The sequence below is a fragment of the Callorhinus ursinus genome, unplaced genomic scaffold (genome assembly GCF_003265705.2).
Source record: "Callorhinus ursinus isolate GAN/ISIS: 27379988/994484 unplaced genomic scaffold, GSC_fseal_2.0 scaffold2, whole genome shotgun sequence".
NCBI classification, from domain to species: Eukaryota; Metazoa; Chordata; class Mammalia; order Carnivora; family Otariidae; genus Callorhinus; species Callorhinus ursinus.
The window spans coordinates 90,693,535-90,706,986 of record NW_027397064.1 but is presented as its reverse complement, the minus strand read 5'-3'; positions in this window follow the sequence as shown (position 1 = coordinate 90,706,986).

Sequence of the window (13,452 nt, the reverse complement as noted above, 5' to 3'; positions counted from 1 at the left end):
GAAAAGCCACCACATATGTTCAGAACGCTGGTGTTCAGAAAGCACATGCCCACTGTATTCCTCCTCCCAGGCTGGATTCCAGATCCACTTCTCCTAAGGTACTGATGAATCCCGTGGGCATCACACTCTGATCGGACACCATCTTCCTTTCAGTCCCAGATACCGCAGCTCAGGAGGGAATCGTTCAGAGTTTGACAGAGAGAATAAAAGTTAAAATCTGCAGTGGGCTGGGGGAGTATAAATGGATATAATTTTCCTTGCAGCTACTTTGGCACTATGTATTGACTTAAACATTTTCTTATACTTTGGCACAGTAATGTTAAGTTTTGGGAACTTTTCCTGGGGAATGAGCTGATACATGTGTTAAGCTTTGGGTAAAACATTATCTATCGAGCATTATTTATATTAGGAAAAAAACCAACCATGAAAAAAATGTCCAACATTGTGGGATTGATTAAATAAGTTTCAGCATATCAGCATTTCTTTGGATAGAATATTATATAACCACTAAAAATTATAAGGAATTTAAATCCATGACCAAATGATGTATGCTAAGTGAATAGCATATTCACTTAATATAGAATATCTTCTGAATTATACCAGCCAGGCTTTAATAAAAGAATTGGAAACACACTAATACAGGAAGTAAAACCTGTTTAGTGGGATAATTGGTGTTTAAATTCTTTTTCTTCTGTTTTTCTTCGGTATTTTTGATTTGTCTATAAGGATGCTGCAACTGTGTCTAAGTTCCAGGGCAAGACCCGGAAGGGCAATAGAGTTCTCCTTTTATAATCAGGAAAAAAGTTTAAACGGTTCCTCAGCGGTGCCTTCCACAAATGTTGAATTTTAGACTCTGCTCCGTAGAGCTGTCAGGGAGGCAAGGGAATGAGAGTTTATGGGCTGCATTGATTTTGAACTCCTTTCCTGCTTGTAACTTAGCCACGTGACATGAGTCCTCTTGGAATAGCTAGTAGGAAGTACAAATCAAAGTCTGGGACACCAAGGACAAGTCCTGTCTGATCCGTGGAGGAGGGTGCCCTCAAGGCGGGGAGGAGGGCAGGGGCACTGGCAATTCCCCTGGGTAGGCTCAGTGGGGATGAAGGGCCTCGTGCATCTTTCAAGTCTGGAGGATGTAAACTTTCAGCAGTTGGGCAATTGAACTTAAATCACTGCCGAGGACAATGGAGCCTAAGAGGTTCTCTGCGGTGGCTATGTGCAGCCTCCAGCTTCTTTGGAAGGCCGGTCTCTTGAAGACCAAGGCTAGCAGAGGGTGAGCTTGGGGGAGTGCATCCCTGTGTTTCCTCCTTTCCTGCCCTCTCCCAGTGAATGCTCAGGACTTCTTGTCTTTGGGATCCGGTTGTGCTCCCTCTGCCCTGTTACTCCTCTGGCTTTCTTTGGGTCTTAGGGCTTCAGCAGTACCCCCAGCCCCTGTGTCCGTTTCTCCTGGCGGACTGACATGTCCACCATTAATAGCTCTGATCTCTGCCAATCTGGCAAAGGCAATGTGGTTCTGGGAAAACTGACTCCTACGCTGTACTCCCTTCCTGGATAGCCCTTGAATTTGCGTTGAATTCATGACCCAATGTCAGTGGCAGACAGGGACAGCAAGAGGGACCTCCTAGTCCCCCACAGCCCTTTCTTCCATTCTGCACATCAGCCCTGACTGTTCCTGTGTTCCCTGACCTATTGTGAGGATGGAGGACCACTTCACAGAGAAACCGATGCCATCTGTGGGATTCTAGGCTCTTCTGGATAATCCATCTTTCATCACTTCTGGCGAACTATACATTTGTCTCTCTCTTTTTTTGCTCTTAAACTTTTAAAGTATATAGTGCTTTTGAGTTGGTTTAACTTCAAAATGACAAAAGCATGGAGAGTAAAGTCTCTGGCCCACCTCTGTTCCTTGTCGGCCCACTTCTTCACTCCTTCCTCATCAGAGAGGATGGAGGGGTAGAGCCAGCTTTTCCAGATGGCTGCTCAGTGGTCTCAACTCCATTTCCTCCAATGATTTGAGAGGATATCATAATGTCCTGTATATTTGGATCTGTTTCTGGGTTTCATCTTCTGTTTCACTGTCTGTCTAGTTTTCTGCCAACATCACTAAGAATGGAGGACAGGCAGCAGCTCTTCAAGCCCAGGGGAAGGTATGCAGCTTTTCTCTTCCTCACCATGTTCTTTTTTTTTTTATTTTTTTATGTTAATCACCATGCATTACATCATTAGTTTTTGATGGAGCGTTCCATGATTCATTGTTTGCATATAACACCCAGTGCTCCACGCAGAACGTGCCCTCTTTAATACCCATCACCAGGCTAACCCATCCCCCCACCGCCTCCCCTCTAGAACCCTCAGTTTGTTTCTCAGAGTCCATAGTCTCTCATGGCTTGTCTCCCCCTCCGGTTCCCTCCCCCTTCATTCTTTCCCTCCTGCTATCTTGTTCTTTTTTTTTTTCTTAATATATAACGTATTATTTGTTTCAGAGGTACAGATCTGTGATTCAGCAGTCTTACACAATTCACAGTGCTCACCATAGCACATACCCTCCCTAGTGTCCATCACCCAGCCACCCCATCCCTCCCACCCCCCACCACTCCAGCAACCCTCAGTTTGTTTCCTGAGATTAAGAATTCCTCATATCAGTGAGATCATATATACATGTCTTTCTCTGATTGACTTATTTCGCTCAGCATAATACCTTCTAGTTCCATCCACGTAGTTGCAAATGGCAAGATCTCATTCCTTTTGATGGCTGCATAATATTCCATTGTATGTATATACCACATCTTCTTTATCCATTCATCTGTTGATGGACATCTTGGCTCTTTCCATAGTTTGGCTATTGTGGACATTGCTGCTATAAACATTGGGGTGCACGTACCCCTTTAGATCACTCACCGTGTTCTTTAGTTCTCCTTTCAGACTTAATACTGATACTACTAATAATTTTCTTCATAGTGATGTCTGCAGTAGATACAGTTCTCCCCATTTGATGGATAAAGACAATGGGGAACAGAGAGGCTGAAGTTGCTTGCTCAAGGCGGCGTAGCTGGTGGGTGGAAGAACATTAGGAGTCCTGAGACAGACATCTACCTACCGTGCTCTTTGTATTCTTTTTCAGAATATTATTATTATAATAAATACTAATAGCTACTGTTTATTTATTTATTTTATTTTTTTGCGAGAGAGAGAATGAGAGACAGAGAGCAGGAGAGGGAGGAGGGTCAGAGGGAGAAGCAGACTCCCCGCCGAGCAGGGAGCCTGATGTGGGACCCGATCCCGGGACTCCAGGACCATGACCTGAGCCGAAGGCAGTTGCTTAACCAACTGAACCACCCAGGCGCCCAATAGCTACTGTTTATTAAGAGCTCTCTCTAGACATTGTGCTGAGTACTTTGACTTCTGTGCATATAGTGTTTCATTTAACTGACTTTCCATAATAACTCCACAAGGTAGATGTGACCACCAGATTGCACACGTGGGAAATTGAGGCCCCAAAGGGTTATCTAAGCTGCTAAAGATTAGTATGTGTTGCTTGGAGGACCACTGTCTTTACAATCATGCTTTACTGACTCTGGATTTTCACATTCACTATCAAGTATTCTTTCATATTCCTTCACTATCACTTCCTTTGTTAGCCACCAGACCTCAGGCAGTTTCCAGAAGCACAGAGGTAGGGATGAACAGGTGTGTAGGGCTCCTTACAGCTCTCTTCTCTGAACTCCTGAGGTGGTCCACTCTCCTCATATTTTTGGACACTATTTTGCTTTCTTAGGTTATGAAACTCTCTCAAACAACACACAAACTCTCAGAGCAGGGTCTTTGTGTTCTAAGGCCATCAATAAGTGTGTTGGTGTTGAGAAGGTGGATATGGAAGTCCACATTAGATTAAAAAGAAAAAAAGCCAGCTAATGGAGGATCTCAAAACCCCAACAGTGAAATTCAAACTTGATGGCACAGGTAGTGGGGAGCCTCAGAAGATTCTTGAGTGAAGACATAAGACACAAAAATGGTCTCTAAGGGAAAGTAGTCAGGGCTCATAAGCACTCTGAATAATCCTTGCACAGAAAGGAAAGAACCAGGACAACTAAATCTAGTTAACCTTATATGTAAAGACTTAGATCTTCAGGGCACTTTGCTTTGTCCCTCTGATCTAAACACAGTGTCATCTGAATGTCCCAATACCCCGTTATTTTCCTCTGTGGCTCTGAGGTCTTTGTGTCCTAAGTTTAGGAGGATAGGGCAGGGCTTTCTCTTTTAGACGAATCTCTTTATTGCAAAGACTGGGAAGAACCTTGGGCAGACTACAGAACCCTTAACTCAGATGACAGTGTCCTTCATGGTCTGGCTCTTGCTTTAGTCCTCTGGCCATCATCTTCCATCTGTTTTTTGCTGTGCCTGCATCCAAGCTGAGCACTTTCAGTCTCCAAATGTGCCATGCCCCATTTTGCTCCTGGAATCGTTTTTGCCCCTTCTTGTCTAACTCCTCTTCTTCCTGAAGGCTTGGCTGAGATGTCACCTCCTTACGGAAGTTTCCTTGGGCCCCGTAGGGTGGGTTGGGTGCTCCTTCTGTGTCTCTCCCCTGCATCCTGCCATTTCCCAGTCATTTCTCCTGCCTCGGTGACGGTTGAATAGCTTGCTTGTTCCCCTGGATTCAGAGCTCCTAATGGGAAAGGGCTGCTTCTCATTTGTCCCTGGGCCTGGCACACAGCAGCTGTCCAGAAAATCTTGGCACATGAATAATGAAGGAACATTGCCATGGGCCAGCTGTCCCCATCTGTTGCACCAGCTGACTAGTTGGTGGCTCTCAGCAACATTAATCTCCTCCTTGTCATCCCAACAGGAAGACCTTTGCTCCCAACTCAGGAGCAAAGGAACTCTTTCCTTCCTAGGAAGACCTTTCCTTCTGGGTTCCTGACCTCATGACTTCCTAAGTCCTGGCTTTCCCAAGAGCCCCCATCTCCCCAGCACCAGCAGCAGTATCCCTCACAGCCTCCTTTCTGTGGGCCAGAAAATCAAAAAGCAATACTTCCATTGGCCATGTGACTTCCTGAAGATACCAGGCTACTCTGAAAAGACTCCGTCTTTGACCAAGCCTGAGTCTGGCTCCTCTGAGCCCTCCTCTTGACTAAGCCTTGAACTTGGACTGCGTCCTTGGCCTGCTTGGTCCACTTTTAGCAAGAATCCTGCTGCGTCAGTTTAGCAAAAATCCCCCCACCCTTGTGTCTGATCATCCCCAATATTTGATCAAATTCTTTATCCCCCACCTTTGATATCTTATCATTCTGGCCTGCCTTCAGCAAGAATCCTGTTAGGTGGGTTTAGCAAGGATCCCCCTCACCCTTGAAGTTTCTTCTTAGTGCTCTTCCATCCACTGACCCCCACCCTGCTGCTTTGCCTAAATCACCACTTGTACTTGGTATTGAGCCCCATCTCTCTCCCCTACTACAAATCCCCTTGCAGTGGTCCCTCTTGAAAAAGTTTTCCTTACTGCCTTTACCAAGCATCGTGAATCATTTCTCCTTAGTAGCATCCCCACAGTTCTTGTGCCTCTGTCTTCTCAGGCCCCGAAAGTCCCTTCTCCCTGGGGCCCAGTGCCCTCATGTCTCCTCCTCCTCTTCCTAATAGCACCTAAGACTTTACTCTCCCTCTACGTTAATTACCCCCTTCTTTAACCTCTGTGATCTCTCAGCATTTGTCTTTCCTCCCCTTCTATTTTCTCCCCAAGCTGGGACCTGTCCACCCACTTCTTAAATATAGATTTTTCCAAATTTGTGTTTTGTTTTTTTAAATTTTATTTTATTATGTTATGTTAGTCACCATACAATACATCATTAGTTGTTGATGTAGTGTTCCACTATTCATTGTTTGCGTATAACACCCAGTGCTCCACGCAGAACGTGCCCTCTTTAATACCCATCACCAGGCTCACCCATCCCCCCACCCCCCTCCCCTCTAGAACCCTCAGTTTGTTTCTCAGAGTCCATAGTCTCTCACGGTTCATCTCTCCCTCCAATTCCCCCCCTCCTCATTTTTCCCTTCCTTCTCCTAATGTCCTCCATGCTATTCCTTATGTGCCACAAATAAGTGAAACCATATGATAATTGACTTTCTCTGCTTGACTTATTTCACTTAGCATAATCTCCTCTGGTCCCATCCATGTTGATGTAAAAGTAGGGTATTCATCCTTTCTGATGGCTGAGTAACATTCCATTTTATATATGGACCACATCTTCTTTATCCATTCATCTGTTGAAGGGCATCTCAGCTCTTTCCACAGTTTGGCTATTGCGGACATTGCTGCTATGAACACTGGGGTGCATATGGCCCTTCTTTTCACTACATCTGTGTCTTTGGGGTAACTACCCAGTAGTGCAATTGCTGGGTCATAGGGTAGCTCCATTTTTAATTTTCTGAGGCATCTCCACACTGTTTTCCAAAGTGGCTGTACCAACTTGCATTCCCACCAACAGTGTAAGAGGGTTCCCCTTTCCACAACCTCTCCAACATTTGTTGTTTCTTGCCTTGTCAAATTTTGCCATTCTAACTGCTGTAAGGTGGTATCTCAGTGTGGTTTTGATTTGAATTTCCCTGATGGTTGATGATGATGAACACTTTTCATGTGTCTGTTAGCCATTTGTATATCTTCTTTGGAGAAGTGTCTGTTCATGGTACTGGCACAAAAACAGACATATAGACCAATGGAATACAATAGAGAGCCCAGATATGGACCCTCAACTCTATGGTCAAATAATCTTCAACAAAGCAGGAAAAAATATGCAATGGAATAAAGACAGTCTCTTCAATAAATGGTGCTGAAAAATTGGACAGCCACATGCAGAAGAATGAAACTCGACCATTCTCTAACACCATACACAAAAATAAACTCAAAATGGATAAAAGACCACAATGTGAGACGGGAATCCATCAAAATCCTAGAGGAGAACATAGGCAGTAACCTCTTTAACATCGGCCACAGCAACTTCTTTCAAGATACATCTCCAAAGGCTTGTGAAACAAAAGCGAAAATGAACTTTTGGGACTTCATCAAGATAAAAAGCTTCTGCACAGCAAAGGAAACAGTCAACCAAACAAAGAGGCAACCCACAGAATGGGAGAAGATATTTGCAAATGACACTACAGATAAAGGGCTGGTATCCGAGATCTATAAAGAACTTCTTCAAACTCAACACCCCAAAAACAAATAATCAAGTCAAAAAATGGGCAAATTTGTGTTTTTAACCTCATGCTCCCCTCATTCTGTGCACACTGCCTCTCTGGTGAGTGACCACCAAGGTCTCAAAATCTCAAAATGAGTATTGTCTCAGGGTGGTTGGAGCCTCTTAGAAAATGCTCACGGTCTTATCTGGGAGTCCAAACAGGGGAGGTGTTATCAGGTATCAGTACAGCCAGCCCCCTAACACCAGGATCCCTTATTTCTTGGGGTGGTAGGCTGGGCCCCAGGTATCTCTCAGAGTGTATCTGAATGAATGGAGGGGAGTCTGCTGACATGGCCCCCAGTCCTGCTCTGAGCCCGTCCACCACTTGCCCCGCTTTGCACATCCTTCTGGGCAGCCAGTTACAGGGACCACCACCTCCCATTGAAGACAAAGGCCCAAGGAAGTAGTGGGAAAGCTAGTGTCCCAGGTACCCGAGGACCAGGGCTTGCTCTCCAAGGTGTGGGCCAATGTGTCCTGGTGGCACAGCTCCAGGTATCTTCACATATGCTGGATAATTGTCTGTAGCTTCCACACCCTTGTAGTGACATCCAAGCCGCTTGTAAGCTGATTGTTCTAATAGTTCCTGTGTATTTTGAAAACACACATATCATCATGATTTTGAAACACTTGGTATGAAAAATTTGATTGGATTTGAAATTTGTTTACATTATCACAAAAATGTCACTATTACTTGTCAAGGAAGGGTTACTAGATTCATTCCAACATGATTTTTCAATGTAGATTTTTGAATCGTAAAAATGATTTAAAAATTTGTATTACCTCCTTGTGTAAACAGAGTTTCTTGATGATGGAGATCATCAAGAATTTGAAGGGATTATTATTAAAAAGTGTTATTCCAGAGTTACATGTAACAGTTTCCAACCTGTGCCCCCCAAGAGAATGGGCAGAGGTCATGAAAAGTTTGTTCATGGACACAGATCCGAGTGTTTCACTTCAGTATTGAAAACATTTTATTTGGAAGTTTTATATAAATTCAGTATTTCATACCTTTCTGAAACTTTTGTATTTTATTTTTCTTATACTGAAGTGAATAAAGTATAATGATTTTTTTCCCCATTAAAGTCTAACTTTCCTTCAGTTTACTCCAGGGAATGATATGTTCTCTGTATGTTCTCACATAAAAAATGTTGGGAATTTTTAAAAAAATTTTTTTATTGTTATATTAATCACCATACATTACATCATTAGTTTCTGATGTAGTGTTCCATGATTCATTGTTTAAAATGTTGGGAATTTTTAAAAGCAACTTTACTGAGGTGTATTTACATGTTAAACTACTCACCCATTTTAAGTGTGCAACCGATGATTTTTAGTAAATTTACTGATTTGTGCAACCGTTCACATCCTTTTTTTTTTAAGATTTTATTTATTTATTTGACAGAGAGAGACAGACAGGGAGAGGGAACACAAGCAGGGGGAGTGGGAGAGGGAGAAGCAGGCTCTCCGCCAAGCAGGGAGCCCGATGCGGGGCTCCATCCCAGGACCCTGGGATCATGACCTGAGCCGAAGGCAGACACTTAACCACTGAGCCACCCAGGTGCCCCCGTTCACATCCGTTTTTAGAACATTTTACTCATCCCAGTGAGATGGGATGCTAGTTGTGAAGGATGGTGAATGAGAGCAAAAGGCATTCCTTGGGAGGACAGAGCTTTGAGTCCTGAGCCGCCAGTGGGCAAGTATGAGGGTGCTGAATTCCTAGGAGAAGCACCCCGGAAGGGGGACAGGGCAGACCAAGAAAATGGTTGTTGCTGGGGGGGGGGGGGGGGCTTGGGGGGTGGTTTGTGGCTCAGCTTAAATATCCCTGCTTCCAGGGAGGTGCTTCCAGCTCACATAGCAGGCTGCAGCTGCTTCCTTTCCAGGTCTCCAATGTATACCTTTTACAGCCAGACTACTGGTGGATTTTTGGTTTGTGGATCTGCTGTCCCTGCCGGACTGTGAGTGTCCCCGCGCCCCGCCTTTGTGTCCCCATAACTTAGCCCCATCTCTGGCACAGAGAAGAGCCTCACAGTCACTGTGTTCCCAATGACTAAGTGCTCTCCGGCTCTTTATTGTCCCCTCCAAGGTTGCCGGAGCTGACCAGAGGCACACAAGGGAGAGTCCCCAGCAGACAGTGACCAGAGCAAGATCAGGCTGTGTCGGTGGGTGGGACAACAGAGAGAGTGCAGGCCTGGCCGCTGCAGCCCTGGCTTCTTGTCTGGCTCTGCTTCTGACCATTTGTCCCTCTGTGCTGTCACCTGCAACTTTCAGCGGTTCTGTCTCCTCCCAGATGAGGCTGCCGGGTAACATGCTGTCTCAGTTGCCTTCCAGCTACAAAGCCCCGTGATTGCTGTGGTGCGTCTTTCCCCCAGTGTCTCGTGGAATTGCCTGCATCTGAAGGGGCCGTCTCGGGGGAGCGAGGGCGGCAACGACAGGGACTCCAGCCCCTGGCTCTGCCTGGGGACCCGGCATCATAGCATTTGCCAGAACCGCCCATCCCCAGATACCAGTGAAGGCAGCAAGCAGATAAATTGCCTTTGCCACCCCCAGAAGCAGGTCTCTGGGCAAGATGGTTTCTCTGGGCCCAAGGAGAAGGAAGAGATGTAAAGCAAGCACATCAAGCTGTTTTTGAGGGCACTTACCAGCTGCCCAGATCTGCAACCCCCTTTTTAAAAGCAGAGTTGCTTTACTAATAATAGAGCTCCATTATTCTTTATCACTAGACTCTCAACTCTACTCCCTACTTCCCTTTGGTGTTCTCCCGCTCACTAAACCCATTTATCCTCTCTTAAGACCTTACACTTAAAGCCGATGGAAAATACAGCTCTGACGCCGCGGGAAAGCTTTCTGGTGGTGGCCTGAGCTGGTGAAGTGGTTGCCGCCAGGACAGAGAATGCTCCCTAAACCCTAAACTATTTTTGGTTCTCAGGTGCCCCAAGTGGGTTTCTCGGTTGGGGGTGGGAGCTGCTTCTTGGCACCCAGTTGAAGGAATTTTAGGCTTTCTGGTGTCTTCTCCAAGCTCCATTGCCAACCCCTTGGTGTTGCGGAAGCAGAGGCAGCCCCAAGGGGAGGCAGTCGGTGTCCTCCCACCCCCAATCCCCCAGCTCTCTGGGCATTACAGGACCAGTCTGGGCTTCCTGGGACTGATCAGACCTGACTGTCATTTTCCTGTCTAATCATGTTGTTAATTAACATCACAAATCTTCACAGCTGGTGGCTGCTTTGTGCATCTCCTCCCCTCCTCCCCCCTTCTGTACACCAATTAGTGCAAAAGCGGGGAGCAAATCTTCAAGCATTGATTTGCCTTTGTAGTAATGATTATTTTGGGAACGACCCAACCCCCTCCAAACAGATAAACTCCCCCCACACCCTGAGATTGAACCGCATGCTTCCTTCCTCATAGATTTTTGGTTTTGCTAGGCCAGGACAGAGAACCCAATTATTGAAGAGAATAATACCACATTTGTCTCTGGTTTTAAAAGACAAATGGGATTGTGAAGAAAGAAGGGGAGAAAACACCTCCAGAGGATGTGGATCATTTAAAGGTGTTGGCTAGTCTTTTCAAAAAGCCAGTTCCTTGAAGGTGGAAACCTAGTCTAGCCAAATGTCTAGTGGAACATTGTGAAAAAGCCTCCACCAACACCTCTCTGTTTATGAGGTGGTTCGTGCCTCAGATGACTCAGCCCCTGCTGGTGCATTAGAACCTCAGGGGTCAGGGACCAAAGTGTGTCTGTGCCAGGAGAATTGTTTACAGCCCCAGCCTGGAGAGAGATCCAAGGACAGAGGGGCCGGTGCCCCTCCAGTGATCCAGGGACAGCCAGGCCTTGAACTCTGACTCTGGGTCCTCACTAGGGCACTTGCCAATAGACCTCTATGGTTAGGTAGTCCCCTAGAAAGGCTATATGGTCCCATGGCAAAAGAAAAGGAGTATTTGGCCTTGCGCTCACTAGGCAGTGTTTAGAAGAATAGACAGGGCATAGTGTGTTTGAGGGGATTTCACCTGTTGTGGCTTTTTACCTCCCTACTATTCCCTTCCAGCCTTGCGGGATCATCTCCTTGTTTCTTCTCCACTCTCACTCCCTCTCCCAAACACACAGACACATGACCTTAATCATTTCACTCTCTCCCCATCTCTTCTCACCCTGTTCTCTCCTGTGTGTGGGATTGTGAGGGCCTGGGCTCTGTGTGGGAGTGCGAGGTAATCAATTAGCAACGTCTGCCAGGGTCGGGGGGAGGGCTGCCAAGCCAGTGATGTATTTACCATCCCCATCCTTTTTTGTTTTTTAATTTTTAATTGTGGTAAAACACACGTAACATAAAATTTATCATCTTAACCATATTTAAGTGTGCAGTTCGGTAGTGTTAAGTATAATACTGTCATGCAATCTGTCTCCAGAACTTGATCAACTTGCAAAAGCAAAGCTCTGTATCTATTAGACATCCCCTTATCCATCCCTCCCCCAGCCCCTGCTAACCACCATTCTATTTTCTGTTTCTACAAGCTCGCTATTCTCGATAAGTGGGACCATACAGTTTTTGTCTTTTTGTGTCTGGCTTATTTTATTTAACGTAATATCTTCAAGTTTCATCCATGTTATAGCATGTGTCAGAATTTCCTTTCTTCTTAAAGCTTAATAATATTCCATTCTATGAATATACTATGTTTTATTTATCCACTCATCTGTCAGTGGACATTTGGGTTACATCCACCTTTTGGCTGTTGTGAGTGATGCTGCTGTGAACATGGGTATACAGATTTTTTTCCAACAATTCAGTGATCTAATTTAGTGTTTTTCAACTTTGTTTACATTAGAACTACCTACAGAGCTTTTAAAAAATACTGTTCTTTGAATCATCACCCCAATTAAATCAAATGTCTAGGTGTAGAGTCCATAGATCAAAAATCAAAGGTATTTGTTAAAAATGCAGATTCTCTGAAGACTGTGATTTACTTGGTCTGGGCTGGGGCCGAGAAATCTGTACTTTTAGGAAAGAGCCTCAGGATATTCTCATGATTGGTATTTTAGAAATTACGGTCTAGGGGGTGCCTGGGTGGCTCAGTTGGTTAAGCGACTGCCTTCGGCTCAGGTCATGATCCTGGAGTCCCGGGATCGAGTCCCGCATCGGGCTCTCTGCTCAGCAGGGAGTCTGCTTCTCCCTCTGACCCTCCCCCCCTCATGTGCTCTCTCTCTCTCTCTCATTCTCGCTCTCTCAAATAAATAAATAAATAAAATCTTAAGAAAAAAAGAAAGAAATTACATTCTAAACCGTCAGTTAAAGGCTACCTTAACCTTCACGAAGCCTGGGGCACCTGGGTGGCTCAGATGGTTAAGCATCTGCCTTCGGCTCAGGTCAGGATCCCAGGGTTCTGGGATCGAGGTCAGGATCCCAGGGTTCTGGAATCGAGTCCCACATCAGACTCCCTGATCCTTGGGAGCCTGCTTCTCTCTCTCTCTCTCTCTCTCTCATAAATAAATAAAATCTTTATAAAAAAAAACAAAAAACCTCCACGAAGCCTTATCCCTTGGTCATAAATGGTGTCAAACTGTTCTCTAGTTATCTTATGTATCTTGGTCTTATAGCCCCAACTAGATTGTAAGTTCATAAAGTTGTAGAATTTCTGAATTCAAAGGGGCCTTAGAGACCTAAGATAATCTGTTCGACCAAGGCTACACCTTAGTTGATTTTAGGACTGGGTCTAGAAGCAGTTCGAAATTCCCTCCACTCAACAGGAATTTAAAATTTTTGTTTTTCCGCCATGCCAGTGCAAGCCAACATGTTACTTTTAAGAAAGACTGGGTTGTGACTATGGTGGTTTTTGTGAAAGTTTGGGTGCTTACATTTATACTTTCTGTCGCTCTGAGCAACACATCAATCAGTGATTGGGACAGCATCATGACGTGTAAGGGATTGAATGAGAACATGATCTCAACTGCACTGTTAAAGCATATCCTGACCTTTAGGCCAGGTTCAAGTCCACATTGGCTGCGGGACCCTGGACCAGTATGGACGTAGTCTTACTTTCTTCCTTGAGTCATGAAGCGTAAGAGCTTACATTCATTAAACATTGACTATTCACCAGCTGTTATTCTAGATGGATTCCATGGATTATTTGATAGGCCTGTGAGGAAACAAGAGCTTGGAAATGTTCAATGACTTGTACAGAGTGACTCGCTAGCATGTGACAGGACTTGGATATGGCCAGGCTGATTTCTCAACCCATTCTCTTAATCATTGT